Source organism: Convolutriloba macropyga, unplaced genomic scaffold (assembly GCF_964194025.1).
Source record: "Convolutriloba macropyga unplaced genomic scaffold, txConMacr16.3 SCAFFOLD_1598, whole genome shotgun sequence".
NCBI lineage: Eukaryota > Metazoa > Xenacoelomorpha > Acoela > Convolutidae > Convolutriloba > Convolutriloba macropyga.
Genome location: NW_027450635.1, coordinates 34470 through 40000, shown reverse-complemented (window position 1 = coordinate 40000; position 5531 = coordinate 34470).

Sequence of the window (5531 nt, the reverse complement as noted above, 5' to 3'; positions counted from 1 at the left end):
CCCAAATGGCCTAACAGTGGCAGCCAATCAGAGTGCGAGAAAAGCGCTCCCAAATGGCCTAACAGTGGCAGCCAATCAGAGTGCGAGAAAAGCGCTCCCAAATGGCCTAACAGTGGCAGCCAATCAGAGTGCGAGAAAAGCGCTCCCAAATGGCCTAACAGTGGCAGCCAATCAGAGTGCGAGAAAAGCGCTCCCAAATGGCCTAACAGTGGCAGCCAATCAGAGTGCGAGAAAAGCGCTCCCAAATGGCCTAACAGTGGCAGCCAATCAGAGTGCGAGAAAAGCGCTCCCAAATGGCCTAACAGTGGCAGCCAATCAGAGTGCGAGAAAAGCGCTCCCAAATGGCCTAACAGTGGCAGCCAATCAGAGTGCGAGAAAAGCGCTCCCAAATGGCCTAACAGTGGCAGCCAATCAGAGTGCGAGAAAAGCGCTCCCAAATGGCCTAACAGTGGCAGCCAATCAGAGTGCGAGAAAAGCGCTCCCAAATGGCCTAACAGTGGCAGCCAATCAGAGTGCGAGAAAAGCGCTCCCAAATGGCCTAACAGTGGCAGCCAATCAGAGTGCGAGAAAAGCGCTCCCAAATGGCCTAACAGTGGCAGCCAATCAGAGTGCGAGAAAAGCGCTCCCAAATGGCCTAACAGTGGCAGCCAATCAGAGTGCGAGAAAAGCGCTCCCAAATGGCCTAACAGTGGCAGCCAATCAGAGTGCGAGAAAAGCGCTCCCAAATGGCCTAACAGTGGCAGCCAATCAGAGTGCGAGAAAAGCGCTCCCAAATGGCCTAACAGTGGCAGCCAATCAGAGTGCGAGAAAAGCGCTCCCAAATGGCCTAACAGTGGCAGCCAATCAGAGTGCGAGAAAAGCGCTCCCAAATGGCCTAACAGTGGCAGCCAATCAGAGTGCGAGAAAAGCGCTCCCAAATGGCCTAACAGTGGCAGCCAGCTAGAGCTAGCTTAAGTTAGCTTGGGTTAGCTTGAGTTAGCTTTAATTAGCTTTAATTAGCTTAAGCTAGCTTAAGTTAGCTTGGGTTAGCTTGAGTTAGCTTGAGCTAGCTTGAGTTAGCTTGAATTAGCTTGAGTTAGCTTGAATTAGCTTGAGTTAGCTTGAGTTAGCTTGAATTAGCTTGAGTTAGCTTGAGTTAGCTCGGGTTAGCTTGAGTTTGACTTCATTAACCCAAGTTAGCTTGGGTTAACTTCATTAAGTTAGCTTGAACTAGCTTGAGTTAGCTTGAGTTAGCTTGAGTTAGCTTGAGTTAGCTTGAGTTAGCTTGTCTTAGCTTTAGCTAGCTTGAGTTAGCTTGAACTAGCTTTAGCTACCTTGAGTTAGCTTGAGTTAGCTCGGGTTAGCTTGAGTTAGCTTGAGTTAGCTTGAGTTAGCTTTAGCTAGCTTGAGTTAGCTTGAGTTAGCTTGAGTTAGCTTGAGTTAGCTTGAATTAGCTTGAGTTAGCTTGAGTTAGCTTTAGCTAGCTTGGGTTAGCTTGAGCTAGCTTGAGTTAGCTCGGGTTAGCTTGAGTTAGCTTGAGTTAGCTTTAGCTAGCTTGAGTTAGCTTGAGTTAGCTTGAGTTAGCTTGAGTTAGCTTTAGCTAGCTTGAGTTAGCTTGAACTAGCTTGAGTTAGCTTGAGCTAGCTTGAGTTAGCTTGAGTTAGCTTGAGTTAGCTTTAGCTAGCTTGAGTTAGCTTGAACTAGCTTTAGTTAGCTTGAGTTAGCTTGAGTTAGCTTGAGTTAGCTTGAGTTAGCTTGTCTTAGCTTTAGCTAGCTTGAGTTAGCTTGAACTAGCTTTAGCTACCTTGAGTTAGCTTGAGTTAGCTCGGGTTAGCTTGAGTTAGCTTGAGTTAGCTTGAGTTAGCTTTAGCTAGCTTGAGTTAGCTTGAGTTAGCTTGAGTTAGCTTGAACTAGCTTGAGTTAGCTTGAGTTAGCTTGAGTTAGCTTGAGTTAGCTTGAGTTAGCTTGAGTTAGCTTGTCTTAGCTTTAGCTAGCTTGAGTTAGCTTGAACTAGCTTTAGCTACCTTGAGTTAGCTTGAGTTAGCTCGGGTTAGCTTGAGTTAGCTTGAGTTAGCTTGAGTTAGCTTTAGCTAGCTTGAGTTAGCTTGAGTTAGCTTGAGTTAGCTTGAGTTAGCTTGAATTAGCTTGAGTTAGCTTGAGTTAGCTTTAGCTAGCTTGGGTTAGCTTGAGCTAGCTTGAGTTAGCTCGGGTTAGCTTGAGTTAGCTTGAGTTAGCTTTAGCTAGCTTGAGTTAGCTTGAGTTAGCTTGAGTTAGCTTGAGTTAGCTTTAGCTAGCTTGAGTTAGCTTGAACTAGCTTGAGTTAGCTTGAGCTAGCTTGAGTTAGCTTGAGTTAGCTTGAGTTAGCTTTAGCTAGCTTGAGTTAGCTTGAACTAGCTTTAGTTAGCTTGAGTTAGCTTGAGTTAGCTTGAGTTAGCTTGAGTTAGCTTGTCTTAGCTTTAGCTAGCTTGAGTTAGCTTGAACTAGCTTTAGCTACCTTGAGTTAGCTTGAGTTAGCTCGGGTTAGCTTGAGTTAGCTTGAGTTAGCTTGAGTTAGCTTTAGCTAGCTTGAGTTAGCTTGAGTTAGCTTGAGTTAGCTTGAACTAGCTTGAGTTAGCTTGAGTTAGCTTGAGTTAGCTTGAGTTAGCTTGAGTTAGCTTGAGTTAGCTTGTCTTAGCTTTAGCTAGCTTGAGTTAGCTTGAACTAGCTTTAGCTACCTTGAGTTAGCTTGAGTTAGCTCGGGTTAGCTTGAGTTAGCTTGAGTTAGCTTGAGTTAGCTTTAGCTAGCTTGAGTTAGCTTGAGTTAGCTTGAGTTAGCTTGAGTTAGCTTGAATTAGCTTGAGTTAGCTTGAGTTAGCTTTAGCTAGCTTGGGTTAGCTTGAGCTAGCTTGAGTTAGCTCGGGTTAGCTTTAGCTAGCTTGAGTTAGCTTGAGTTAGCTTGAGTTAGCTTGAGTTAGCTTTAGCTAGCTTGAGTTAGCTTGAACTAGCTTGAGTTAGCTTGAGCTAGCTTGAGTTAGCTTGAGTTAGCTTGAGTTAGCTTTAGCTAGCTTGAGTTAGCTTGAACTAGCTTTAGTTAGCTTGAGTTAGCTTGAGTTAGCTTGAGTTAGCTTGAGTTAGCTTGTCTTAGCTTTAGCTAGCTTGAGTTAGCTTGAACTAGCTTTAGCTACCTTGAGTTAGCTTGAGTTAGCTCGGGTTAGCTTGAGTTAGCTTGAGTTAGCTTGAGTTAGCTTTAGCTAGCTTGAGTTAGCTTGAGTTAGCTTGAGTTAGCTTGAACTAGCTTGAGTTAGCTTGAGTTAGCTTGAGTTAGCTTGAGTTAGCTTGAGTTAGCTTGAGTTAGCTTGTCTTAGCTTTAGCTAGCTTGAGTTAGCTTGAACTAGCTTTAGCTACCTTGAGTTAGCTTGAGTTAGCTCGGGTTAGCTTGAGTTAGCTTGAGTTAGCTTGAGTTAGCTTTAGCTAGCTTGAGTTAGCTTGAGTTAGCTTGAGTTAGCTTGAGTTAGCTTGAATTAGCTTGAGTTAGCTTGAGTTAGCTTTAGCTAGCTTGGGTTAGCTTGAGCTAGCTTGAGTTAGCTCGGGTTAGCTTGAGTTAGCTTGAGTTAGCTTTAGCTAGCTTGAGTTAGCTTGAGTTAGCTTGAGTTAGCTTGAGTTAGCTTTAGCTAGCTTGAGTTAGCTTGAACTAGCTTGAGTTAGCTTGAGCTAGCTTGAGTTAGCTTGAGTTAGCTTGAGTTAGCTTTAGCTAGCTTGAGTTAGCTTGAACTAGCTTGAGTTAGCTTGAGTTAGCTTGAGTTAGCTTGTCTTAGCTTTAGCTAGCTTGAGCTAGCTTGAACTAGCTTTAGCTACCTTGAGTTAGCTTGAGTTAGCTCGGGTTAGCTTGAGTTAGCTTGAGTTAGCTTGAGTTAGCTTTAGCTAGCTTGAGTTAGCTTGAGTTAGCTTGAGTTAGCTTGAACTAGCTTGAGTTAGCTTGAGTTAGCTTGAGTTAGCTTGAGTTAGCTTGAGTTAGCTTGTCTTAGCTTTAGCTAGCTTGAGTTAGCTTGAACTAGCTTTAGCTACCTTGAGTTAGCTTGAGTTAGCTCGGGTTAGCTTGAGTTAGCTTGAGTTAGCTTGAGTTAGCTTTAGCTAGCTTGAGTTAGCTTGAGTTAGCTTGAGTTAGCTTGAGTTAGCTTGAATTAGCTTGAGTTAGCTTGAGTTAGCTTTAGCTAGCTTTAGCTAGCTTGAGTTAGCTTGAGTTAGCTTGAGTTAGCTTGAACTAGCTTGAGTTAGCTTGAGTTAGCTTGAGTTAGCTTGAGTTAGCTTGAGTTAGCTTGAGTTAGCTTGTCTTAGCTTTAGCTAGCTTGAGTTAGCTTGAACTAGCTTTAGCTACCTTGAGTTAGCTTGAGTTAGCTCGGGTTAGCTTGAGTTAGCTTGAGTTAGCTTGAGTTAGCTTTAGCTAGCTTGAGTTAGCTTGAGTTAGCTTGAGTTAGCTTGAGTTAGCTTGAATTAGCTTGAGTTAGCTTGAGTTAGCTTTAGCTAGCTTGGGTTAGCTTGAGCTAGCTTGAGTTAGCTCGGGTTAGCTTGAGTTAGCTTGAGTTAGCTTTAGCTAGCTTGAGTTAGCTTGAGTTAGCTTGAGTTAGCTTGAGTTAGCTTTAGCTAGCTTGAGTTAGCTTGAACTAGCTTGAGTTAGCTTGAGCTAGCTTGAGTTAGCTTGAGTTAGCTTGAGTTAGCTTTAGCTAGCTTGAGTTAGCTTGAACTAGCTTGAGTTAGCTTGAGTTAGCTTGAGTTAGCTTGTCTTAGCTTTAGCTAGCTTGAGCTAGCTTGAACTAGCTTTAGCTACCTTGAGTTAGCTTGAGTTAGCTCGGGTTAGCTTGAGTTAGCTTGAGTTAGCTTGAGTTAGCTTTAGCTAGCTTGAGTTAGCTTGAGTTAGCTTGAGTTAGCTTGAACTAGCTTGAGTTAGCTTGAGTTAGCTTGAGTTAGCTTGAGTTAGCTTGAGTTAGCTTGTCTTAGCTTTAGCTAGCTTGAGTTAGCTTGAACTAGCTTTAGCTACCTTGAGTTAGCTTGAGTTAGCTCGGGTTAGCTTGAGTTAGCTTGAGTTAGCTTGAGTTAGCTTTAGCTAGCTTGAGTTAGCTTGAGTTAGCTTGAGTTAGCTTGAGTTAGCTTGAATTAGCTTGAGTTAGCTTGAGTTAGCTTTAGCTAGCTTGGGTTAGCTTGAGCTAGCTTGAGTTAGCTCGGGTTAGCTTGAGTTAGCTTGAGTTAGCTTTAGCTAGCTTGAGTTAGCTTGAGTTAGCTTGAGTTAGCTTGAGTTAGCTTTAGCTAGCTTGAGTTAGCTTGAACTAGCTTGAGTTAGCTTGAGCTAGCTTGAGTTAGCTTGAGTTAGCTTGAGTTAGCTTTAGCTAGCTTGAGTTAGCTTGAACTAGCTTGAGTTAGCTTGAGCTAGCTTGAGTTAGCTTGAGTTAGCTTGAGTTAGCTTTAGCTAGCTTGAGTTAGCTTGAACTAGCTTGAGTTAGCTTGAGTTAGCTTGAGTTAGCTTGAGTTAGCTTGTCTTAGCTTTAGCTAGCTTGAGCTAGCTTGAACTAGCTTTAGCT